The sequence below is a fragment of the Columba livia genome, chromosome 9, assembly GCF_036013475.1.
Source record: "Columba livia isolate bColLiv1 breed racing homer chromosome 9, bColLiv1.pat.W.v2, whole genome shotgun sequence".
Classification (NCBI taxonomy): Eukaryota; Metazoa; Chordata; class Aves; order Columbiformes; family Columbidae; genus Columba; species Columba livia.
In genome coordinates, this window is record NC_088610.1 from 27544976 (window position 1) to 27572663 (window position 27688).

A 27688-nucleotide genomic window follows, 5' to 3' on the forward strand; every position below is an offset into this window, starting at 1 on the left:
GCTGTCCAATGGGTATTGTGACACACACACGCTGTAACATGGGGTTTGTGACACACATTCTGTCCAATGGGGTTTGTGACACACGCAATGTCTCGAGGGGTTTGTGACTCAGAGACTCTCCAGGGTTGTTTGTGACACACACGCTGTTCAGAGGGGTTTGTGACACACACACCGTTCAAAGGGGTTTGTGACACACACGCTGTCCAATGGGATTTGTGACACACACACTGTCCAGTGGGGTTTGTGACACACACGCTGTCAAATGGGATTTGTGAAACACACTCTGTCCGATGGGGATTGTGACACACACGCTGTCCAATGGGGTTTGAGAAACGGGCGCTGTCCCATGGGGTTCATGACAAACACTGTGTCCAATAGGGTTTGTGACATACACACGCTATACAATGGGATTTGTGACACACAGACTTTCCAATGTGGTTTGTGACACACATGCTGTCCAATGGGTTTTGTGACACACAGACTGTCTAAGGGGTTTGTGACACACCCACGCTCTCCAAAGTTGTTTCTGACACACACGCTGTCAAATGGGGTTTGTGACACCCGCACTGTCCAGGGGGGTTTGTGACACACACACTGTCTGTCCAATGGGGTTTGTCACACACACTCTGTCCAATGGGGTTTCTGACACACACGCTGTCCAATGGGGATTGGGACATACACACGCTGTCCAATGGGGATTGTGAAACACACACGCTGTCCAATGGGGATTGTGATATACACACGCTGTCCAATGGTGTTTGTGATACGCATGCTGACCAGTGGTGTTTGTGACACACACGCTGAATATTGCGGTTTGGGACACACACACTTTCCAAAGGGGTTTGTGTCATACACGCTGTCCAATGGGGTTTGTGTCACACACCGTGTCCAGGGGGGTTTGTGACACAAACGCTGTACAGTGGGGTTTTTGACACACACACTGTCCAATGGGGTTAGTGACACACACGATGTCCAATGGGGTTTCTGACAGACACACTGAGTCCAATGGGGCTTGTGACACACACGGTGTCAAATGGGGTTCGTGACACATATGCTGTCCAGTGGGATTTGTGAACACACAAACTTTTCAATAGGGTTTGTGACACAGACACGCTATACAATGGGATTTGTGACACACACGGTGTCCAGGGGGGTTTGTGACACACACGCTGTCTAATGGGGTCTGTGACACACACAGTTTCCAATGTGGTTTCTGACACACACACTGTCTAAAGGGGTTTGTGACATTCAATTGTCCAATGGGGATTGTACCACACACATGCTGTCCAATGTGGTTTGTGAAACACACACTCTGTCCAATGGGGCTTGTGACATACACGCTGTCTAGAGGGGTTTGTGACACACACACTGTCCGGACGGGTTTGCGATAAACACAATGTCCAATGGGCTTTGTGACACATACACTGTACAGGGGGGTTTGTGACCCACACACTGTCCAGTGGGTTTTGTGACACACACACTTTCCAATGGGTTTTGTGACTCACACGCTGTCCAATGGTGTTTGTGACACACGCACTATCAAGGCGTGTTTGTGACAAACACACTGTGCAACGGGCTTTGTGACACACACACTGTCTAATGGGTTTTGTGACACTCACGCTCTGTCCAATGGTGTTTGTGACACCCACATTGTCCATTGTGTTTTGTGACACACACACTGTTCAGGGGGGTTTGAGACACACACACTGTCCAATGGGGTTTCTGACACACACACGCTGTCCCATGGGTTTTTTCACTCGCATGCTGTCCGATGGGGTTTGTGACACACATGCTGTCCAATGGGGTTTGTAACACACACGCTCTCCAATGGGTTTTGTGACACACGCAATCTGTCCAATGGGGCTTGTGACACACACACTGTACAGTGGGGTTTGTTACACACGCTCTATCCAATGGGGTCTGTGACACACAAAGTTTCCAATGGGGTTTGTGACACACACGCTGTCCAACGGGAATTGTGATACACACACGCTGTCCAATGGTGTTTGTGATACGCATGCTGACCAATGGTGTTTGTGACACACACGCTGAATATTGCGGTTTGGGACACACACACTTTCCAAAGGGGTTTGTGTCATACACGCTGTCCAATGGGGTTTGTGACACACACAGTGTCCAGGGGGGTTTGTGACACAAACGCTGTACAGAGGGGTTTGTGACACACACACTGTAAAATGGGGTTAGTGACACACAAGTTGTCCAATGGGGTTTCTGACACACACACTCAGTCCAATGGGGCTTGTGACACACACGGTGTCCAATGGGGTTCGTGACACATATGCTGTCCAGTGGGATTTGTGAACAACCAAACTTTTCAATAGGGTTTGTGACACAGACACGCTATACAATGGGTTTTGTGACACACACGCTGTCCAGGGGGGTTTGTGACACACACGCTGTCTAATGGGGTTTGTGACACACACAGTCTAATGGATTTTGTGACACTCACGCGCTGTCCAATGGTGTTTGTGACACGCACGCTGTCCATTGTGTTTTGTGACACACACACTGTTCAGGAGGGTTTGTGACACACACACTGTCCAATGGGGTTTGCGACACACACACTCTGTCCAGTGGGGGTTGTGATGACACACGTTGTCCAATGGGGTTTCTGACACATGCACTCTGTCCAATGGGGGTTGTGACAGACACGATGTCCAATGGGGTTTGTGACAAACACACGCTATACAATGGGGTTTGTGATACACACACTGTCCAATGGGGTTGGTGACAAATACACGCTATCCAATGTGTTTTGTTACACACACGCTGTGCAATGGGATTTCTGACACACACACTGTCTAATGGGGTTTGTGACAAACACACTGTCCAATACGGATTGTGACAGACACAAGCTGTCCCATGCTCTTTGTGACACGCACGCTGTCCAAAGTGGTTTGTGACACACACATTGTACAGGGGTGTTTGTGACACACACACTGTCCAATGGGGTTTGTGACACATAGGCTGTCCAATGGTTTTTGTGACACACACACTCTGTCCAATGGGGCTTTTGACACACACACAGTCCAATGGGGATTGTGACACACACACTGTACAGGGGGGTTTGTGACACACCCTGTGTCCAATGGGATTTGTGACACACACACTGTCCAATGGGGATTGTGACTCACACAAACTCTGTCCGTTGGGGTTGCTGACACACAAACTGTCCAATAGTGTTTGTGAAACACACGCTGTCCAATGGGGTTTGTTACACAGATGCTTCCCAATGGGGTTTGTTACACACACACTTTCCAGGGGGGTTTGTGACACACACGCTGTCCAGTGGGGATTGTGACACACACGCTGTCCAGAGGTTTTTGTGACCCACACACATTCCAATGGAGATTGTGACAGACACGCTGTCCAATGGGGTTTGTGAAACACACACACTGTCTAATGGGGATTGTGACACACACACGCTGTCCAATGTTGGTTGTGACACACATGCTGTCCAATGGTGTGTGTGACACACACGCTGCCCATTGCGGTTTGGGACAGACTCAATTTCCTATCTTGGGCCTTGAAAAGCAAGTCCTTTGGCGACACGGTACGGCAGAAAGAATTGAATCAGACAACGGTACTCATTTCAAAAACAGTCTTATAGACAATTGGGCCAAAGAACATGGTATTGAGTGGGTATATCATATTCTATATCATGCACCAGCCTCTGGGAAAATTGAAAGGTACAATGGTTTGCTAAAAACTACACTAAAGGCACTTGGTGGTGGAACCTTTAAAAATTGGGACTCACATTTAGCAAAAGCCACTTGGTTGGTCAACACCCGGGGATCAACCAATCGAGCCGGGCCTGCCCAATCAGAAATTCTACGGACTGTAGAAGGAGATAAAGTCCCTGTAGTACACATGAAAAACATGTTAGGAAAGGCAGTCTGGGTTACTCCTGCCTCAGGCAAAGGCAAGCCCATTCGTGGGATTGTTTTTGCCCAGGGACCTGGCAGCACCTGGTGGGTGATGCTTAAGGATGGAGAAGTTCGGTGTGTACCTCAAGGGGATTTGAGTTTAGGTGAAAATATTCAATACTGAACTGCATGATGTGAATTGCCATGCTAACAGTGTTTAATAAGTGTCTTCCAGATCAAGACAATGATGATGAAACCAGAGCTAGCTTCTTCGAGTGGCGCCTGACAAATTCTTCGAAGTTGATATCTTTAACCCACAAACAGTGGTAATGAGATGCACTTGTACCATTTTTCCTGCCCTGGGAGACTGTCGTGACAAAACGAACTTAATGAACTTTTTAAAGGATGGTCCACTGATTAATTACTCCTGTGTATATATGTACATATGTATATATAGATATATAGTTGTAGTGATTAATTAGATTATATTGATAGATTGTATTGATAAGGTTTAAGCATTCAGTGAATGGCATATTATAAGGGGTGGAATGTCCTGGTTTAGTTAAAAACAAGTATCTCTTTCAGTGAATTTGCCTGTCAGCTAAAGCCTTCATATTAACTGCATTTTCCTGGAGAACCAGACACATGTTTTGGTAAACCTAGCAATGGAATGCAAACTTATTGATAAGCACGGATGGACATCTCGCGAGAGGGGCGACGAGAAGAAAGAGACCAAGAAACTGACCAACTGTGTATAACATTCCATTCACTTGAATACTTCATATAAAAGTGGGAGATCACAAGGATCTCGTTCGTTTTTCCCCTTTTGCCTTTTTCCCTTCTGCTCATGGCCGACATTAGAAGAGGACCTTGCTAGTCGTCCCTGCGAACTGAGGCCTAGTGAGAGACTGAATCCAGCTCCGGTTGGCTGCAGAGTCTAATCCAGGACTTTGGTTGCCAGCTCTGCAGTTGCTGAGACTTTCAAGATTGGTTTTGTATATTTTGTATTATTTTCTCTATTCTTATTAGTAGCATTAGTAAAACATCTTTAATTTTTTCCAACTCTCTTCACTCTGTCCTTCTTTTCCTCCCAATTGCCTCTCCTTAGTGGAAAGCGGGGAGAGGGAGAGGAAAGTGGGGGCGGGGAGAGGGGGTTAACAATACATCTGCCGGGGTTTTATTGTCACCCCGCAATCTTAACCCTCGACACACACACGGTGTCCAAAGGGGATTGCCACACACACGTTGTGCAATGGCGTTTGTGACACAGAAACTGTCAAGGGGTGTTTGTGACACACACACTGTCCAGGGGGGTTTGAGACACACACGCTGTTCAATGGTGTTTGAGACACAGAGGCTGTCAAATGGGGATTGTGACACACAGGCTGTTCAATAGGGATTGTGACTCACACACGCTGTCCAAAGGGGTTTATGGCACACACACTGTGCAAATGGGTTTGTGACACACACACGCTGTCCAATGGGGTTTATGCCACACATACTCTATCCAATGGGGTTTCTGACACACAAGCTTTCCAATAGGGTTTGTGACACACACGCGCTGTACAATGGGGTTTGTGACACACACATTCCAATGGGTTTTGTGACACACATGCTGTCCAAAGCCTTTTGTGACACACACACTGTTTAATGGGTTTTGTGACACACACTCGCTGTCCAATTGTGTTTGTGACACACACGCTGTCAAATGGGGTTTGTGACACACACGCTGTCCAATGGGATTTGTGACACAAACGCTGTATAATGGGTTTAGTGACACACACACAATCTAATGGGGTTGTGACACACAATCGCTGTCCAATGGCGTTTGTAGACACACACGCTGTGAAATGCTGTTTGTGACACAGACACTGTCCAGGGGGGTTTGTGACACACACACTGTCCAGGTGGGTTTGAGACACACACGCTGTCCAATGGGGATTGTGACATGCACGCTGTCCAATAGGGTTTATGGCACACACACACTGTCCAATGGGGTTTGTGTCACAGACACTTTCCAATGAGTTTTATGATACACACTCTGCCCAATGGGTTTTGTGAAACACACACAGACTAAGGCGGTTTGTGACACACACTCGTTGTCCAATGGTTCTTGTAAAACACACATGCTGTCCAATGGGGTTTGTGACACAGACACACTATCCAGTGGGGTTTGTGACACACACACTGTCCAATGGGGTTTGTGACACACATGCTGTACAATGGGGTTTGTGACACACACAGTGTCCCCTGGGGTTTGTGACACACACGCTGCCCCATGCCTTTTGTGACACACACGCTGTCCAATGTGGATTGTGACAAAAACATGCTGTCCAATGGGGTTTATGGCACACACACTCTCCAATGGGTTTTGTGAGACACACACACTATTCAATTGGGATTGTGAAACACACACATTCCAATGGGGTTTGTGACACACACGCTGTCCAAGGTGTTTTGTGACACACACACTGTCCAATGGGGATTGTGACACACAGGCTGTCCAATCCTGTTGATGACACACACATGGTCCAATGGGGTTTGTGACATCCACACTGTCCAATGGGGTTTCTGGCACAGACACTGTCCAACGGGGTTGGTGACACACAAAGGCTGTCCAATGGGATTTGTGACACACACGCTGTCCATGGGTTTTGTGACACACACGCTGTCCAATGTCGTTTGTAATACACATGCTGTCCAATGGGGTTTGAGACAAAAAGGTTGTTCAATGGGTTTTTGACAAACACACTGTCCAATGGGGTTTCAGACACACATGCTGTCCAAAGGCGTTTGTGACACACAAACTGTCCAATGTGGTTTGTGACACACATGCTGTCCATTAGGGTTTGTGACACACACAAGCTGTCCAATGGGGTTTGTGACACACACACTGTCCCATGGGGCTTGAGGCACACATGTGTCCAATAAGGATTGTGACACACACGCTGTCCGGGGGGCTTGTGACACACGCTGTCGACTGGGGTTTGTGACACACACACTTTCCATTGGGGTTTGTGATACACGCACGCTGTCCAATGGTGTTTGAGACATACACGCTGTTCAATGGAATTTGTGACACACACAGTGTGCAGGGGTGTTTGTAAGACACTCGCTGTCCAATGGGGATTGTGACACACACACGCTGTCCAATGGGGTTTGTGACACAGACACTTTCCAATGGGGTTTATGATACACATGTTGTCCAATGGGGGTTGTGAAAAACACGCTGTCCGATGGGGTTTGTGACACACACGCTGTCCAATGGTGTTTGTGACACACCCATGCTTTCCAAAGGGATTTGTGACACACACACACTATTCAGTGGGGTTTCTGACACCCATGCTGTCCAACGGGGTTTGTAATCCAGAAACTGTCAAGAGGGATTTGTGACACACAGAGTGTCTCAGCTACCTGAGACACTTAGACTAAGCCTAAAATACACAGATCTCTCCATAAGGATGGTTTTCATACTGTACTTCCACAATCTGCTGGCAGTACAAAAAAATAAGCTGTAGATCTCCTTAGGCTGAGTCATGGTGCTTTGGTGCAGGGATCAGGCATATCATGGGAATATTTCACCATTACTGCCCTTGTTTTCAGTGTATTACACCAAAACACCCACTTGCTGATTTCCTTTCAAGAGGAAAGGCTGCGATTTGCAGAATACCTCTGTTTTGGGGAAGTGAGAAATTGCTGAGTTGACACCAAGTTCATCAGTGTCCCTGTCACCTGCAGAGTCACCGCATCCTCACCACGGTAGCGGGCATTGTGACAAAGTACGATGTCAGCTGGGTGTGACAGAGAGCTGCCCCCTAGGGGAGGAGGAGCCTGTCAGCCCCGGGCCTGTCACTGCCTGCTGTCCCTCCTGTTACCAGCCAGGCCTCTGGAAACTGGTCAAACCATGCACAGACTTGAGGCCAAAGGGGCCCAAAGTCTCCAACAGACAAGTCTGGAAAAAAGATATGGGGCAGAGGGAGAAAGCGAAGGTAGCAGAACAAAAGGAAAGGAAGAATAAAAAGTAGTGTTGGGCTGCAGGAGTGAGATGGAGGAATTGAAAGGAAAGAGGCAGGAAGCAGGAGAGTGAGAGAAAAGGAAAGAAGAGACATGCAGCCAGATGAGGGGTTGGTGAGAGAGGGTGGGACAGAGAACAGGATGAGAAGGAAATAAGGCAAGGCAAGGACAGGCAAGGATAGACAAGGCAAGGCTAGGCTGCAGGACATTTTTTTGCTTTATAGTTTCTAGCACATTCGTCTTCAGACGTGGTGGATAGCCATAAGACCGTATGGATTAGGCCCAAGCAAAAACCCCAGCTACTTGAGACACTTAGACTAAGCCTAAAATACCAAGATCTCTCCATAAGGAAGGTTTTTATACTGTAATTTCACAATCTGCTGGCAGTACAAAAATATAAGCTGCAGATCTCCTTAGGCTGAGTAATGGTGCTTTGGTGTAGGGATCATGCATATCATGGGAATATTTCACATTTTCTACTCTGGTTTTAGTGTATTACACCAAAACACACACCTGATGACATCCTTTCATGAGCAAAGACAGCAATTTGCAGAATTCCGCTTCCTTGGGAAAGTGAGAAATTGCTGAGCTGCCACCAAGTCCTGCAGTGTCCCTGTTGCCTCCAGAGTCACCGCATCCTCACCACGGTAGCGGGCATTGTGACAAAGGTTCTATGTCAGATGGATGTGGCAGACGAGTGCCCCCTAGGGGATGGGGACCTGTCAGCCCCGGGCCTGTCACTGCCTGCTGTCCCTGCTGTCACCAGCCAGGCCTCTGAAAACTGGTCAAACCATGCCCAGACACGGGGCCAATTTGGCCCAAAGTCTCCAACAGACAAGTTGTGAAGAAAGATATGGGACAGAGGGCGAAAGCGAAGGGAGCAGGAGAAAGGGAAGGAAGAATAAAAAAAGTGTTGGGCTGCAGAAGTTAGATGGAGGAATTGCAAGAAAAGGGGCAGGAAGCAGGAGAGTGAGAGAAAGGGAAAGAAAGAAGAGACATGCAGCCAGACGAGGGATTAGTGAGAGAAGATGAGACAGAGAACAGGATGAGAAGGAAATAAAGCAAGGCAAGGACAGGCAAGGACAGGCTAGGCTGCAGGACATTTTTTTGCTTTATACTTTCTAGCACATTCGTCTTCAGATGAGGAGGAAAACCATAAGACTTTATGGATTAGGCCCAGGCAAAAACCCCAGCTACTTGAGACACTTAGACTAAGCCTGAAATACGAAAATCTCTCCATAAGGATGGTTTTTATACAGCATTCCACAATCTGCTGGCAGTACAAAAAAATAAGCTGCAGATCTCCTTAGGCTGAGTCATGGTGCTTTGGTGCAGGAACCATGCATATCATGGGAATATTTCTACATTTCTGCTCTGCTTTTCAGTGTATGACACCAAAAGACCCACCTGTTCACATCCTTTCAAGAGCACAGGCAGCAATTTGCAAAATTCCGCTTCTTTGGGAAACTGAGATATTGCTGAGCTGACACCAAGTCTTGCAGTGTCCCTGTCACCTGCAGAGTCACCGCATCCTCACCACGGTAGCGGGCATTGTGACAAAGGTTCTATGTCAGCTGGGTGTGGCAGCCAGGCGCCCCCTAGGGGGTGGGGAGCCTGTCAGCCCCGTGCCTGTCACTGCCTGCTGTCCCTGCTGTCACAAGCCAGGCCTCTGAAAACTTGTCAAACCGTGCCAGACGTGGGGCCAATTTGGCCCAAAGTCTTGAAAAGACAAGTCGGGAAGAAAGATATGGGACAGAGGGAGAAAGCGAAGGGAGCAGGAGAAAGGGAAGGAAGAATAAAAAGTAGTGTTGAGCTGCAGAAGTGAGATGGAGGAATTGCAAGAAAAGAGGCAGGAAGCAGAGGAGTGAGAGAAAAGGAAAGTAGAGACATGCAGCCAGACGAGGGGTTAGTGAGAGAGGATGGGACAGAGAACATGATGGGAATGAAATAAGGCAAGGCAAGGACAGGCAAGGACAGGCAAGGCAAGGCTAGGCTGCAGGACATTTTTTTGCTTTGTAGTTTCTAGCACATTCGTCTTCAGACTAGGAGGAAAGCCAGAAGACCGTATGGATTAGGCCCAAGCCTAGACCCCAGCTACTTGAGACACTAAGACTAAGCCTAAAATACGCAGATCTCTCCATAAGGATGGTTTTTATACTGTGCTTCCACAATCTGCTGGCAGTACAAAAAAATAAGCTGCAGATCTCCTTAGGCTGAGTCACGGTGCTTTGGTGCAGGGACCATGCATATCATGGGAATATTTCACCATTTCTGCTCTGGTTTTCAGAGTATGACACCAAAACACCCATCTGATGATATCCTTTCAAGAGCAAAGGCAGCAATTTGCAGAATTCTGCTTCTTTGGGGAAGGGAGAAATTGCTGAGCTGCCACCAAGTCCTGCAGTGTCCCTGTCACCTGCAGAGTCACCACATACTCGCCACGGTAGCAGGCATTGTGACAAAGGTTCTATGTCAGCTGGGTGTGGCAGCCAGGCGCCCCCTAGGGGATGGGGAGCCTGTCAGCCCCGGGCCTGTCACTGCCTGCTGTCCCTGCTGTCACCAGCCAGGCCTCTGAAAATTGGTCAAACCATGCCCAGACTTGGGGCCAATTTTGCCCAAAGTCTTGAAAAGACAAGTCGGGAAGAAAGATATGGGACAGAGGGAGAAAGCGAAGGGAGCAGGAGAAAGGGAAGGAAGAATGGAAAGCCCGAATTAAGAGGGAAATCAGCAGCCCACTTGACGTGCATGTGCACTAATGCATGCAGTATGGGCAACTAACAAGAGAAGCTGGAAGCCATCGTGTAGCAGGAAAGCTATAACATAGTTGCCATCACAGAAACATGGTGGGATGACTCATATGACTGGAGTGCTGCTATGTGTGGCTATAAGCTCTTCAGAAAAGATAGGTAGGGTAGGAGAGGTGGAGGGGTGGCTTTATATGTTAGAGAGTCACTTGACTCTGTTAAACTTGAGGTCGGTATGCAGGTTTGAGTTCCTGTGGACCAGAATCAGGGGGAAGTCCAACAAGGCTGACATCCTCGTGGGTGTCTGTTATAGACCGCGCAACCAGGACAATGAAGGAGATGAATTATTCTACAAGCAGCTGGCAGATGTCTCAAAATCGATGGCCCTTGTTCTTGTGGGTGACTTTAACCTGCCGGATATCTACTGGGAGGTCAATACTGCACAGAAGAGGCAGTCTAGGAAGTTCCTAGAGTGTATAGAGGACAATTTCCTTCATCAGCTGGTAAATGAGCCCACCAGGGGCAAGACCCCGCTAGACCTACTGTTTACAAACAGAGAAGGGCTGGTGGGAGATGTAGTGGTTGGAGGCCGCCTGGGGCATAGCAACCATGAAATAATAGAATTTTCAGTACTCAGAGATGCAGGGAGAACCATTAACAAAACCTCTATGCTGGACTTCCCGAGGGCAGATTTTTGCCTATTCAGAAGTCTAGTTCAGAGCATACCCTGGGAAACAATGCTTAAAAACAAGGGGGCCCAGGAGGGTTGGACATGCTTCAAGCAGGTGGTTTTGAGTGCACAGGAACAGGCTATACCAGTGTGCCGAAAGGCTAGCCGGCGGGGAAGACAACCGGCTTGGCTAAACAGGGAGTTTCTGAATGAAATCAGAAATAAAAAGAGACTTTACCGACTGTGGAAAAAAGGCCTGGCTACTTATGAAGGATTTATGGAAATAGCTAGATCATGCAGAAAAAAGATCAGGGAAACAAAAGTGCAATTTGAAGTTAACTTGGCCAATTCTTTCAGGGATAATAAAAAGTCCTTCTTCAAATATGTTAATAACAAAAGGAGGGGCAAGGAAAACCTCCATTCTCTGTTGGACTCTGAAGGAAATATAGTTAACAAAGATGAGGAGAAAGCTGAGGTACTTAATACCTACTTTGCCTCAGTTTTTACCAGTGAGACAGGTGGCCCTCAGGACAACTCATCTCTGGAGGTGGTTGACAGAGATAGGAAGCCAAATAGGCCCCTTGTATTCCAGGAGGAAATAGTTGGTGATTTACTGAGCCATCTGGATCCTCACAAGTCTATGGGACCAGATGGGATCCATCCTAGGGTGATGAGGGAGCTAGCAGAAGAACTTGCCAAGCCGCTCTCCATAATCTTCCAACAGTCCTGGCTCACTGGGGAGGTCCCATATGATTGAAAATTGGCCAGTGTTACCCCAGTCCACAAAAAGGGCTGCAGAGCTGACCCTGGCAACTACAGGCCTGTCAGTCTGACCTCGGTGCCTGGCAGGGTTATGGAGCAGATCATGCTGAGTGGAATCACACAGCACCTTCAGGATGGACAAGGGATCAGACCCAGCCAGCATGGGTTTAGGAGGGGCAGGTCCTGTCTGACCAGCCTGATCTCCTTTTATGATCAGGTGACCCAGCTGGTGGATGAGGGGAAAGCCATGGATGTGGTCTATCTGGACTTCAGCAAGGTCTTTGACACTGTCTCCCATAATATACTCTTGCAAAAGCTGGTAGCCCATGGCTTGGACAAGTGCACTCTACGCTGGGTTAAGAACTGGCTGGAGGGCCGGGCCCAGAGAGTGCTGGTGAACGGGGCTGCATCCAGCTGGCGGCCAGTCACTAGTGGTGTTCCCCAGGGGTCAGTGTTGGGTCCAGTCCTGTTTAACATCTTTATTGATGATTTAGATGAGGGGATTGAGACCATCATCAGCAAATTTGCTCATGACACCAAGTTGGGAGGGAGTGTCGACCTACTGGAAGGCAGGAGGGCTCTGCAGAGGGATCTGGATAGACTGGAAAAATGGGCTGATTCCAATGGGATGAAGTTCAATAAGGCCAAGTGCCGGGTGCTGCACTTTGGTCACAACAACCCCCTGCAGCGCTACAGGCTGGGCACAGAGTGGCTGGAGAGCAGTCAGACAGAAAGGGACCTGGGGGTACTAATTGACAGGAAGCTCAACATGAGCCAACAGTGTGCCCAGGTGGCCAAGAAGGCCAACGGTATCCTGTCCTGTATCAAAAATAGCGTGGTCAGCAGGACAAGGGAAGTGATCCTTCCCCTGTACTCTGCATTGGTGAGGCCACATCTGGAGTATTGTGTTCAGTTCTGGGCCTCTCAGTTCAGGAAAGACATTGAAGTGCTGGAGCGGGTCCAGAGAAGAGCAACACGACTGGTGAAGGGACTTGAACACAAGCCCTATGGGGAGAGGCTGAGGGAGCTGGGGTTGTTTAGTCTAGAGAAGAGGAGGCTTAGAGGTGACCTCATCACTCTCTATAACTACCTGAAGGGAAGTTATAGCCAGGTGGGGATTGGTCTCTTCTCCCAGGCAGTTAGCAATAGGACAAGGGGGCATGGGCTTAAACTCTACCAGGGGAAATTTAGACTGGATATTAGAAAGAAATTCTTTACAGAGAGAGTGGTCAGGCATTGGAATGGCCTGCCCAGGGAGGTAGTGGACTCGCCGTCCCTAGAGGTTTTTAAACTGAGATTGGACATGGCACTTAGTGCCATGATCTAGTAAATGGACTAGAGTTGGACCAAGAGTTGGACTTGATGATCGCTGAGGTCTTTTCTAACCCAGTCGATTCTGTGATTCTGTGATTCTGTGATTATGTGATTCTGTGAATAAAAAGTAGTGTTGGGCTGCAGGAGAGAGATGGAGGAATTGCAGGAAAAGAGGCAGGGAGCAGGAGAGTGAGAGAAAAGGAAAGAAGAGACATGCAGCCAGACGAGGGGTTAGTGAGAGAGGATGGGACAGAGAACAGGATGAGAAGGAAATAAGGCAAGACAAGGACAGGCAAGGCAAGGCTGCAGGACATTTTTTTGATTTATAGTTTCTAGCACATTCGTCTTCAGACTAGGAGGAAAGCCAGACGACCGTATGGATTAGGCCAAAGCAAAAACCCCAGCTACTTGAGACACTTAGACTAAGCCTAAAATATGCAGATCTCTCCATAAGGATGGTTTTTATACTGTATTTCCACAATCTGCTGGCAGTACAAAAAATAAGATGCAGATCTCCTTAGGCTGAGTCATGGTGCTTTGGTGCAGGGACCATGCATATCATGGGAATATTTCACTATTTCTGCTCTGGTTTTCAGTGTATTACACCAAAACACCCACCTGATGACATCCTTTCAAGAGCAAAGGCAGCAATTTGCAGAATTCCGCTTCTTTGGGGAACTGAGAAATTGCTGAGCTGACACCAAGTCCCGCAGTGTCCCTGTCGCCTGCAGAGTCACCGCATCCTCGCAACGGTAGCGGGCATTGTGACAAAGGTGCTATGTCAGAAGGGTTTGGCAGCCAGGCGCCCCCTAGGGGATGGGGAGCCTGCCAGCCCTGGGCCTGTCACTGCCTGCTGTCCCTTCTGTCACCAGGCAGGCCTCTGAAAATTGATCAAACCATGCCCAGACTTGGGGCCAATATGGCCCAGAGTCTTGAAAAGACAAGTAGGGAAGAAAGATATGGGACAGAGGGAGAAAGCGAAGGGAGCAGGAGAAAGGGAAGGAAGAATAAAAAGTAGTATTGGGCTGCAGGAGTGAGATGGATGAATTGCCATTAAAGAGGCAGGAAGCAGGAGAGTGAGAGAAAAGGAACGAAGAGACATGCAGCCAGACGTGGGTTAGTGAGAGAGGGTGAGAGAGAGAACAGGATGAGAAGGAAATAAGGCAAGGCAAGGACAGGCAAGGACAGGCAAAGCAAGGCTAAGCTACAGGACATTTTTTCGCTTTATAGTTTCTAGCACATTTGTCTTCAGACTAGGAGTAAGGCCATAAGACCGTATGGATTAGGCCCAAGCAAAAACCCCAGCTACTTGAGACACTTAGACTAAGCCTAAAATACGCAGATCTCTCCATAAGGATGATTTTTATACTCTCCATCCACAATCTGCTGGCAGTACAAAAAAAGAAGTTGTATATCTCCTTAGGCTGAGTCATCGTGCTTTGGTGCAGGGACCATGCATATCATGGGAATATTTCACCATTTCTGCTCGGGTTTTCAGAGTATGACACCAAAACACCCACCTGATGATATCCTTTCAAGAGCAAAGGCACCAGTTTGCAGAATTCCGCTTCTTTGGGGAACTGAGAAATTGCTGAGCTGCCACCAAGTCCTGCAGTGTCCCTGTCACCTGCAGAGTCACCTCATACTCGCCACGGTAGCGGGCATTGTGACAAAGGTTCTATGTCAGCTGGGTGTGGCAGCCAGGCACCCCCTAGGGGATGGGGAGCCTGTCAGCCCCGGGCCTCTCACTGCCTGCTGTCCCTGCTGTCACCAGCCAGGCCTCTGAAAATTGGTCAAAGCATGCCCAGACTTGGGGCCAATTTGGCCCAAAGTCTTGAAAAGACAAGTCGGGAAGAAAGATATGGGACAGAGGGAGAAAGCGAAGGGAGCAGGAGAAAGGGAAGGAAGAATAAAAAGTAGTGTTGGGCTGCAGGAGTGAGATGGAGGAATTGCAGGAAAAGAGGCAGGAAGCAGGAGAGTGAGAGAAAAGGAAAGTAGAGACATGCAGCCAGACGAGGGGTTAGTGAGAGAGGATGGGACAGAGAACAGGATGAGAAGGAAATAAGGCAAGGCAAGGACAGGCAAGGACAGGCAAAGTAAGGCTAGGCTGCAGGACATGTTTTTGCTTCATAGTTTATAGCACATTCGTCTTCAGACTAGGAGTAAGGCCATAAGACCTTATGGATTAGGCCTAAGCAAAAACCCCAGCTACTTGAGGCACTTAGACTAAGCCTAAAATACGCAGATCTCTCCATAAGGATGGTTTTTATACTGTGCTTCCACAATCTGCTGGCAGTACAAAAAAATAAGCTGCAGATCTCCTTAGGCTGAGTCATGGTGCTTTGGTGTAGGGACCATGCATATCATGGGAATATTTCACCATTTCTGCTCTGGTTTTCAGAGTATGACACCAAAACACCCACCTGATGATATCCTTTCAAGAGTAAAGGCAGCAATTTGCAGTATTCCGCTTCTTTGGGGAAGTGAGAAATTGCTGAGCTGCCACCAAGTCCTGCAGTGTCCCTGTCACCTGCAGAGTCACCACATACTCGCCACGGTAGCGGGCATTGTGACAAAGGTTCTATGTCAGCTGGGTGTGGCAGCCAGGCGCCCCCTAGGGGATGGGGAGCCTGTCAGCCCCGGGCCTGTCACTGTCTGCTGCCCTTCCTGTCACCAGCCAGGCCTCTGAAAATTAGTCAAACCATGCCCAGACTTGGGGCCAATTTGGCCCAAAGTGTCCAACAGACAAGTCGGGAAGAATCATGTGGGACAGAGGGAGAAAGCGAAGGGAGCAGGAGAAAGGGAAGGAAGAATAAAAAGTAGTGTTGGGCTGCAGGAGTGAGATGGAGGAATTGCCATTAAAGAGGCAGGAAGCAGGAGAGTGAGAGAAAAGGAAAGAAGAGACATGCAGCCAGACGAGGGGTTAGTGAGAGAAGATGGGACAGAGAATAGGATGAGAAGGAAATAAGGCAAGGCAAGGACAGGCAAGGAGAGGCAAAGCAAGGCTAGGCTGCAGGACATGTTTTACCTTTACAGTTTCTAGCACATTCGTCTTCAGACTAGGAGTAAGGCCATAAGTCCGTATGGATTAGGCCCAAGCAAAAACCCCAGCTACTTGAGACACTAAGACTAAGCCTAAAATACGCAGATCTCTCCATAAGGATGGTTTTTATACTGTGCTTCCACAATCTGCTGGCAGTACAAAAAAATAAGCTGCAGATCTCCTTAGGCTGAGTCACGGTGCTTTGGTGCAGGGACCATGCATATCATGGGAATATTTCACCATTTCTGCTCTGGTTTTCAGAGTATGACACCAAAACACCCATTGGATGATATCCTTTCAAGAGCAAAGGCAGCAATTTGCAGAATTCCGCTTCTTTGGGGAAGGGAGAAATTGCTGAGCTGCCACCAAGTCCTGCAGTGTCCCTGTCACCTGCAGAGTCACCACATACTCGCCACGGTAGCGGGCATTGTGACAAAGGTTCTATGTCAGCTGGGTGTGGCAGCCAGGCGCCCCCTAGGGGATGGGGAGCCTGTCAGCCCCGGGCCTGTCACTGCCTGCTGTCCCTGCTGTCACCAGCCAGGCCTCTGAAAATTGGTCAAACCATGCCCAGACTTGGGGCCAATTTTGCCCAAAGTCTTGAAAAGACAAGTCGGGAAGAAAGATATGGGACAGAGGGAGAAAGCGAAGGGAGCAGGAGAAAGGGAAGGAAGAATAAAAAGTAGTGTTGGGCTTCAGGAGTGAGATGGAGGAATTGCCATTAAAGAGGCAGGAAGCAGGAGAGTGAGAGAAAAGGAAAGACGAGACATGCAGCCAGACGAGGGGTTAGTGAGGGAGGATGGGACAGAGAACAGGATGAGAAGGAAATAAGGCAAGGCAAGGACAGGCAAGGACAGGCAAAGCAAGGCTAAGCTGCAGGACATTTTTTCGCTTTATAGTTTCTAGCACATTCGTCTTCAGACTAGGAGTAAGGCCATAAGACCGTATGGATTAGGCCCAAGCAAAAACCCCAGCTACTTGAGACACTAAGACTAAGCCTAAAATACGCAGATCTCTCCATAAGGATGGTTTTTATACTGTGCTTCCACAATCTGCTGGCAGTACAAAAAAATAAGCTGCAGATCTCCTTAGGCTGAGTCATGGTGCTTTGGTGCAGGGACCATGCATATCATGGGAATATTTCACCATTTCTGCTCTGGTTTTCAGAGCATGACACCAAAACACCCACCTGATGATATCCTTTCAAGAGCAAAGGCAGCAATTTGCAGAATTCCGCTTCCTTGGGAAAGTGAGAAATTGCTGAGCTGCCACCAAGTCCTGCAGTGTCCCTGTCACCTGCAGAGTCACCACATACTCGCCACGGTAGCGGGCATTGTGACAAAGGTTCTATGTCAGCTGGGTGTGGCAGCCAGGTGCCCCCCAGGGGATGGGGAGCCTGTCAGCCCCGGGCCTGTCACTGCCTGCTGTCCCTGCTGTCACCAGCCAGGCCTCTGAAAATTGGTCAAACCATGCCCAGACTTGGGGCCAATTTGCCCCAAAGTCTTGAAAAGACAAGTCGGGAAGAAAGATATGGGACAGAGGGAGAAAGCGAAGGGAGCAGGAGAAAAGGAAGGAAGAATAAAAAGTAGTGTTGGGCTTCAGGAGTGAGATGGAGGAATTGCAGGAAAAGAGGCAGGAAGCAGGAGAGTGAGAGAAAAGGAAAGTAGAGACATGCAGCAAGACGAGGGGTTAGTGAGGGAGGATGGGACAGAGAACAGGATGAGAAGGAAATAAGGCAATGCAAGGACAGGCAAGGACAGGCAAAGCAAGGCTAGGCTGCAGGACATTTTTTCGCTTTATATTTTCTAGCACATTAGTCTTCAGACTAGGAGTAAGGCCATAAGACCGTATGGATTAGGCCCAAGCAAAAACCCCAGCTACTTGACACACTAAGACTAAGCCTAAAATACGCAGATCTCTCCATAAGGATGGTTTTTATACTGTGCTTCCACAATCTGCTGGCAGTACAAAAAAATAAGCTGCAGATCTCCTTAGGCTGAGTCATGGTGCTTTGGTGCAGGGACCATGCATATCATGGGAATATTTCACCATTTCTGCTCTGGTTTTCAGAGCATGACACCAAAACACCCACCTGATGATATCCTTTCAAGAGCAAAGGCAGCAATTTGCAGAATTCCGCTTCCTTGGGAAAGTGAGAAATTGCTGAGCTGCCACCAAGTCCTGCAGTGTCCCTGTCACCTGCAGAGTCACCACATACTCGCCACGGTAGCGGGCATTGTGACAAAGGTTCTATGTCAGCTGGGTGTGGCAGCCAGGCGCCCCCTAGGGGATGGGGAGCCTGTCAGCCCCGGGCCTGTCACTGCCTGCTGTCCCTGCTGTCACCAGCCAGGCCTCTGAAAATTGGTCAAAGCATGCCCAGACTTGGGGCCAATTTGGCCCAAAGTCTTGAAAAGACAAGTCGGGAAGAAAGATATGGGACAGAGGGAGAAAGCGAAGGGAGCAGGAGAAAGGGAAGGAAGAATAAAAAGTAGTGTTGGGCTTCAGGAATGAGATGGAGGAATTGCAGGAAAAGAGGCAGGAAGCAGGAGAGTGAGAGAAAAAGAAAAGTAGAGACATGCAGCCAGACCAGGGGTTAGTGAGGGAGGAAGGGACAGAGAACAGGATGAGAAATAAATAAGGCAAGGCAAGGACAGGCAAGGACAGGCAAAGCAAGGCTAAGCTGCAGGACATTTTTTCGCTTTATAGTTTCTAGCACATTCATCTTCAGACTAGGAGTAAGGCCATAAGACCGTATGGATTAGGCCAAAGCAAAAACCCCAGCTACTTGAGACACGTAGACTAAGCCTAAAATACGCAGATCTCTCCATAAGGATGGTTTTTATACTGTGCTTCCACAATCTGCTGGCAGTACAAAAAAATAAGCTGCAGATCTCCTTAGGCTGAGTCATGGTGCTTTGGTGCAGGGACCATGCATATCATGGGAATATTTCACCATTTCTGCTCTGGTTTTCAGACTATGACACCAAAACACCCACCTTATGATATCCTTTCAAGAGCAAAGGCAGCAATTTGCAGAATTCCGCTTCCTTGGGAAAGTGAGAAATTGCTGAGCTGCCACCAAGTCCTGCAGTGTCCCTGTCACCTGCAGAGTCACCACATACACGCCACGGTAGCGGGCATTGTGACAACGGTTCTATGTCAGCTGGGTGTGGCAGCCAGGCGCCCGCTAGGGGATGGGGAGCCTGTCAGCCCCGGGCCTCTCACTGCCTGCTGTCCCTGCTGTCACCAGCCAGGCCTCTGAAAATTGGTCAAACCATGCCCAGACTTGGGGCCAATTTGGCCCAAAGTCTTGAAAAGGCAAGTCGGGAAGAAAGATATGGGACAGAGGGAGAAAGCGAAGGGAGCAGGAGAAAGGGAAGGAAGAATAAAAAGTAGTGTTGGGCTGCAGGAGTGAGATGGAGGAATTGCAATTAAAGAGGCAGGAAGAAGGAGAGTGAGAGAAAAGGAAAGAAGAGACATGCAGCCAGACGAGGGGTTAGTGAGAGAGGATGGGACAGAGAACAGGATAAGAAGGAAATAAGGCAAGGCAAGGACAGGCAAGGACAGGCAGAGCAAGGCTAGGCTGCAGGACATGTTTTCGCTTTATAGTTTCTAGCACATTCGTCTTCAGACTAGGAGTAAGGCCATAAGACCGTATGGATTAGGCCCAAGCAAAAACCCCAGCTACTTGAGACACTTAGACTAAGCCTAAAATACGCAGATCTCTCCATAAGGATGGTTTTTATACTGTGCTTCCACAGTCTGCTGGCAGTACAAAAAATAAGCTGCAGATCTCCTTAGGCTGAGTCATGGTGCTTTGGTGCAGGGACCATGCATATCATGGGAATATTTCACCATTTCTGCTCTGGTTTTCAGAGCATGACACCAAAACACCCACCTGATGATATCCTTTCAAGAGCAAAGGCAGCAATTTGCAGAATTCCGCTTCCTTGGGAAAGTGAGAAATTGCTGAGCTGCCACCAAGTCCTGCAGTGTCCCTGTCACCTGCAGAGTCACCACATACTCGCCACGGTAGCGGGCATTGTGACAAAGGTTCTATGTCAGCTGGGTGTGGCAGCCAGGCGCCCGCTAGGGGATGGGGAGCCTGTCAGCCCCGGGCCTGTCACTGCCTGCTGTCCCTGCTGTCACCAGCCAGGCCTCTGAAAATTGGTCAAACCATGCCCAGACTTGGGGCCAATTTGCCCCAAAGTCTTGAAAAGACAAGTCGGGAAGAAAGATATGGGACAGAGGGAGAAAGCGAAGGGAGCAGGAGAAAGGGAAGGAAGAATAAAAAGTAGTGTTGGGCTTCAGGAGTGAGATGGAGGAACTGCAGGAAAAGAGGCAGGAAGCAGGAGAGTGAGAGAAAAGGAAAGAAGAGACATGCAGCCAGACGAGGGGTTAGTGAGGGAGGATGGGACAGAGAACAGGATGAGAAGGAAATAAGGCAAGGCAAGGACAGGCAAGGACAGGCAAAGCAAGGCTAAGCTGCAGGACTTTTTTTCGCTTTATAGTTTCTAGCACATTCGTCTTCAGACTAGGAGTAAGGCCATAAGACCGTATGGATTAGGCCCAAGCAAAAACCCCAGCTACTTGAGACACTAAGACTAAGCCTAAAATACGCAGATCTCTCCATAAGGATGGTTTTTATACTGTGCTTCCACAATCTGCTGGCAGTACAAAAAAATAAGCTGCAGATCTCCTTAGGCTGAGTCATGGTGCTTTGGTGCAGGGACCATGCATATCATGGGAATATTTCACCATTTCTGCTCTGGTTTTCAGAGCATGACACCAAAACACCCACCTGATGATATCCTTTCAAGAGCAAAGGCAGCAATTTGCAGAATTCCGCTTCCTTGGGAAAGTGAGAAATTGCTGAGCTGACACCAAGTCCTGCAGTGTCCCTGTCACCTGCAGAGTCACCACATACTCGCCACGGTAGCGGGCATTGTGTCAAAGGTTCTATGTCAGCTGGGTGTGGCAGCCAGGCGCCCCCTAGGGGATGGGGAGCCTGTCAGCCCCGGGCCTGTCACTGCCTGCTGTCCCTGCTGTCACCAGCCAGGCCTCTGAAAATTGGTCAAACCATGCCCAGACTTGGGGCCAATTTGCCCCAAAGTCTTGAAAAGACAAGTCGGGAAGAAAGATATGGGACAGAGGGAGAAAGCGAAGGGAGCAGGAGAAAGGGAAGGAAGAATAAAAAGTAGTGTTGGGCTGCAGGAGTGAGATGGAGGAATTGCCATTAAAGAGGCAGGAAGCAGGAGAGTGAGAGAAAAGGAAAGTAGAGACATGCAGCCAGACGAGGGGTTAGTGAGGGAGGAAGGGACAGAGAACAGGATGAGAAGGAAATAAGGCAAGGCAAGGACAGGCAAGGACAGGCAAAGCAAGGCTAAGCTGCAGGACATTTTTTCGCTTTATAGTTTCTAGCACATTCATCTTCAGATTAGGAGTAAGGCCATAAGACCGTATGGATTAGGCCCAAGCAAAAACCCCAGCTACTTGAGACACTAAGACTAAGCCTAAAATACGCAGATCTCTCCATAAGGATGGTTTTTATACTGTGCTTCCACAATCTGCTGGCAGTACAAAAAAATAAGCTGCAGATCTCCTTAGGCTGAGTCATGGTGCTTTGGTGCAGGGACCATGCATATCATGGGAATATTTCACCATTTCAGCTCTGGTTTTCAGTGTATGACACCAAAACACCCACCTGATGATATCCTTTCAAGAGCAAAGGCAGCAATTTGCAGAATTCCGCTTCTTTGGGGAACTGAGAAATTGCTGAGCTGCCACCAAGTCCTGCAGTGTCCCTGTCACCTGCAGAGTCACCACATACTCGCCACGGTAGCGGGCATTGTGACAACGGTTCTATGTCAGCTGGGTGTGGCAGCCAGGCGCCCGCTAGGGGATGGGGAGCCTGTCAGCCCCGGGCCTGTCACTGCCTGCTGTCCCTGCTGTCACCAGCCAGGCCTCTGAAAATTGGTCAAACCATGCCCAGACTTGGGGCCAACTTGGCCCAAAGTCTTGAAAAGGCAAGTCGGGAAGAAAGATATGGGACAGAGGGAGAAAGCGAAGGGAGCAGGAGAAAGGGAAGGAAGAATAAAAAGTAGTGTTGGGCTGCAGGAGTGAGATGGAGGAATTGCAATTAAAGAGGCAGGAAGCAGGAGAGTGAGAGAAAAGGAAAGAAGAGACATGCAGCCAGACGAGGGGTTAGTGAGAGAGGATGGGACAGAGAACAGGATAAGAAGGAAATAAGGCAAGGCAAGGACAGGCAAGGACAGGCAGAGCAAGGCTAGGCTGCAGGACATGTTTTCGCTTTATAGTTTCTAGCACATTCGTCTTCAGACTAGGAGTAAGGCCATAAGACTGTATGGATTAGGCCCAAGTAAAAACCCCAGCTACTTGAGACACTTAGACTAAGCCTAAAATACGCAGATCTCTCCATAAGGATGGTTTTTATACTGTGTTTCCACAGTCTGCTGGCAGTACAAAAAAATAAGCTGCAGATCTCCTTAGGCTGAGTCATGGTGCTTTGGTGCAGGGACCATGCATATCATGGGAATATTTCACCATTTCTGCTCTGGTTTTCAGAGCATGACACCAAAACACCCACCTGATGATATCCTTTCAAGAGCAAAGGCAGCAATTTGCAGAATTCCGCTTCTTTGGGGAAGGGAGAAATTGCTGAGCTGACACCAAGTCCTGCAGTGTCCCTGTCACCTGCAGAGTCACCACATACTCGCCACGGTAGCGGGCATTGTGACAAAGGTTCTATGTCAGCTGGGTGTGGCAGCCAGGCGCCCGCTAGGGGATGGGGAGCCTGTCAGCCCCGGGCCTGTCACTGCCTGCTGTCCCTGCTGTCACCAGCCAGGCCTCTGAAAATTGGTCAAACCATGCCCAGACTTGGGGCCAATTTGCCCCAAAGTCTTGAAAAGACAAGTCGGGAAGAAAGATATGGGACAGAGGGAGAAAGCGAAGGGAGCAGGAGAAAGGGAAGGAAGAATAAAAAGTAGTGTTGGGCTTCAGGAGTGAGATGGAGGAACTGCAGGAAAAGAGGCAGGAAGCAGGAGAGTGAGAGAAAAGGAAAGAAGAGACATGCAGCCAGACGAGGGGTTAGTGAGGGAGGATGGGACAGAGAACAGGATGAGAAGGAAATAAGGCAAGGCAAGGACAGGCAAGGACAGGCAAAGCAAGGCTAAGCTGCAGGACTTTTTTTCGCTTTATAGTTTCTAGCACATTCGTCTTCAGACTAGGAGTAAGGCCATAAGACCGTATGGATTAGGCCCAAGCAAAAACCCCAGCTACTTGAGACACTAAGACTAAGCCTAAAATACGCAGATCTCTCCATAAGGATGGTTTTTATACTGTGCTTCCACAATCTGCTGGCAGTACAAAAAAATAAGCTGCAGATCTCCTTAGGCTGAGTCATGGTGCTTTGGTGCAGGGACCATGCATATCATGGGAATATTTCACCATTTCTGCTCTGGTTTTCAGAGCATGACACCAAAACACCCACCTGATGATATCCTTTCAAGAGCAAAGGCAGCAATTTGCAGAATTCCGCTTCCTTGGGAAAGTGAGAAATTGCTGAGCTGACACCAAGTCCTGCAGTGTCCCTGTCACCTGCAGAGTCACCACATACTCGCCACGGTAGCGGGCATTGTGTCAAAGGTTCTATGTCAGCTGGGTGTGGCAGCCAGGCGCCCCCTAGGGGATGGGGAGCCTGTCAGCCCCGGGCCTGTCACTGCCTGCTGTCCCTGCTGTCACCAGCCAGGCCTCTGAAAATTGGTCAAACCATGCCCAGACTTGGGGCCAATTTGCCCCAAAGTCTTGAAAAGACAAGTCGGGAAGAAAGATATGGGACAGAGGGAGAAAGCGAAGGGAGCAGGAGAAAGGGAAGGAAGAATAAAAAGTAGTGTTGGGCTGCAGGAGTGAGATGGAGGAATTGCCATTAAAGAGGCAGGAAGCAGGAGAGTGAGAGAAAAGGAAAGTAGAGACATGCAGCCAGACGAGGGGTTAGTGAGGGAGGAAGGGACAGAGAACAGGATGAGAAGGAAATAAGGCAAGGCAAGGACAGGCAAGGACAGGCAAAGCAAGGCTAAGCTGCAGGACATTTTTTCGCTTTATAGTTTCTAGCACATTCATCTTCAGATTAGGAGTAAGGCCATAAGACCGTATGGATTAGGCCCAAGCAAAAACCCCAGCTACTTGAGACACTAAGACTAAGCCTAAAATACGCAGATCTCTCCATAAGGATGGTTTTTATACTGTGTTTCCACAGTCTGCTGGCAGTACAAAAAAATAAGCTGCAGATCTCCTTAGGCTGAGTCATGGTGCTTTGGTGCAGGGACCATGCATATCATGGGAATATTTCACCATTTCTGCTCTGGTTTTCAGAGCATGACACCAAAACACCCACCTGATGATATCCTTTCAAGAGCAAAGGCAGCAATTTGCAGAATTCCGCTTCTTTGGGGAAGGGAGAAATTGCTGAGCTGACACCAAGTCCTGCAGTGTCCCTGTCACCTGCAGAGTCACCACATACTCGCCACGGTAGCGGGCATTGTGACAAAGGTTCTATGTCAGCTGGGTGTGGCAGCCAGGCGCCCCCTAGGGGATGGGGAGCCTGTCAGCCCCGGGCCTGTCACTGCCTGCTGTCCCTGCTGTCAGCAGCCAGGCCTCTGAAAATTGGTCAAACCATGCCCAGACTTGGGGCCAATTTTGCCCAAAGTCTTGAAAAGACAAGTCGGGAAGAAAGATATGGGACAGAGGGAGAAAGCGAAGGGAGCAGGAGAAAAGGAAGGAAGAATAAAACGTAGTGTTGGGCTGCAGGAGTGAGATGGAGGAATTGCCATTAAAGAGGCAGGAAGCAGGAGAGTGAGAGAAAAGGAAAGAAGAGACATGCAGCCAGACGAGGGGTTAGTGAGAGAGGATGGGACAGAGAATAGGATGAGAAGGAAATAAGGCAAGGCAAGGACATGCAAGGACAGGCAAAGCAAGGCTAGGCTGCAGGACATGTTTTAGCTTTACAGTTTCTAGCACATTCGTCTTCAGACTAGGAGTAAGGCCATAAGTCCGTACGGATTAGGCCCAAGCAAAAACCCCAGCTACTTGAGACACTAAGACTAAGCCTAAAATACGCAGATCTCTCCATAAGGATGGTTTTTATACTGTGCTTCCACAATCTGCTGGCAGTACAAAAAAATAAGCTGAAGATCTCCTTAGGCTGAGTCACGGTGCTTTGGTGCAGGGACCATGCATATCATGGGAATATTTCACCATTTCTGCTCTGGTTTTCAGAGTATGACACCAAAACACCCATCTGATGATATCCTTTCAAGAGCAAAGGCAGCAATTTGCAGAATTCCGCTTCTTTGGGGAAGGGAGAAATTGCTGAGCTGACCCCAAGTCCTGCAGTGTCCCTGTCACCTGCAGAGTCACCACATACTCGCCACGGTAGCGGGCATTGTGACAAAGGTTCTATGTCAGCTGGGTGTGGCAGCCAGGCGCCCCCTAGGGGATGGGGAGCCTGTCAGCCCCGGGCCTGTCACTGCCTGCTGTCCCTGCTGTCACCAGCCAGGCCTCTGAAAATTGGTCAAACCATGCCCAGACTTGGGGCCAATTTTGCCCAAAGTCTTGAAAAGACAAGTCGGGAAGAAAGATATGGGACAGAGGGAGAAAGCGAAGGGAGCAGGAGAAAGGGAAGGAAGAATAAAAAGTAGTGTTGGGCTTCAGGAGTGAGATGGAGGAATTGCAGGAAAAGAGGCAGGAAGCAGGAGAGTGAGAGAAAAGGAAAGTAGAGACATGCAGCCAGACGAGGGGTTAGTGAGGGAGGATGGGACAGAGAACAGGATGAGAAGGAAATAAGGAAATGCAAGGACATGCAAGGACAGGCAAAGCAAGGCTAGGCTGCAGGACATTTTTTCGCTTTATATTTTCTAGCACATTCGTCTTCAGACTAGGAGTAAGGCCATAAGACCGTATGGATTAGGCCCAAGCAAAAACCCCAGCTACTTGACACACTAAGACTAAGCCTAAAATACGCAGATCTCTCCATAGGGATGGTTTTTATACTGTGCTTCCACAATCTGCTGGCAGTACAAAAATATAAGCTGCAGATCTCCTTAGGCTGAGTCATGGTGCTTTGGTGCAGGGACCATGCATATCATGGGAATATTTCACCATTTCTGCTCTGGTTTTCAGAGCATGACACCAAAACACCCACCTGATGATATCCTTTCAAGAGCAAAGGCAGCAATTTGCAGAATTCCGCTTCCTTGGGAAAGTGAGAAATTGCTGAGCTGCCACCAAGTCCTGCATTGTCCCTGTCACCTGCAGAGTCACCACATACTCGCCACGGTAGCGGGCATTGTGACAAAGGTTCTATGTCAGCTGGGTGTGGCAGCCAGGCGCCCCCTAGGGGATGGGGAGCCTGTCAGCCCCGGGCCTGTCACTGCCTGCTGTCCCTGCTGTCACCAGCCAGGCCTCTGAAAATTGGTCAAACCATGCCCAGACTTGGGGCCAATTTTGCCCAAAGTCTTGAAAAGACAAGTCGGGAAGAAAGATATGGGACAGAGGGAGAAAACGAAGGGAGCAGGAGAAAGGGAAGGAAGAATAAAAAGTAGTGTTGGGCTGCAGGAGTGAGATGGAGGAATTGCCATTAAAGAGGCAGGAAGCAGGAGAGTGAGAGAAAAGGAAAGAAGAGACATGCAGCCAGACGAGGGGTTAGTGAGAGAGGATGGGACAGAGAATAGGATGAGAAGGAAATAAGGCAAGGCAAGGACAGGCAAGGAGAGGCAAAGCAAGGCTAGGCTGCAGGACATGTTTTAGCTTTACAGTTTCTAGCACATTCGTCTTCAGACTAGGAGTAAGGCCATAAGTCCGTATGGATTAGGCCCAAGCAAAAACCCCAGCTACTTGAGACACTAAGACTAAGCGTAAAATACGCAGATCTCTCCATAAGGATGGTTTTTATACTGTGGTTCCACAATCTGCTGGCAGTACAAAAAAATAAGCTGCAGATCTCCTTAGGCTGAGTCATGGTGCTTTGTTGCAGGGACCATGCATATCATGGGAATATTTCACCATTTCTGCTCTGTTTTTCAGAGTATGACACCAAAACACCCACCTGATGACATCCTTTCAAGAGCAAAGGCAGCAATTTGCAGAATTCCGCTTCTTTGGGGAAATGAGAAATTGCTGAGCTGACACCAAGTCCTACAGTGTCCCTGTCACCTGCAGAGTAACCACATACTCGCCACGG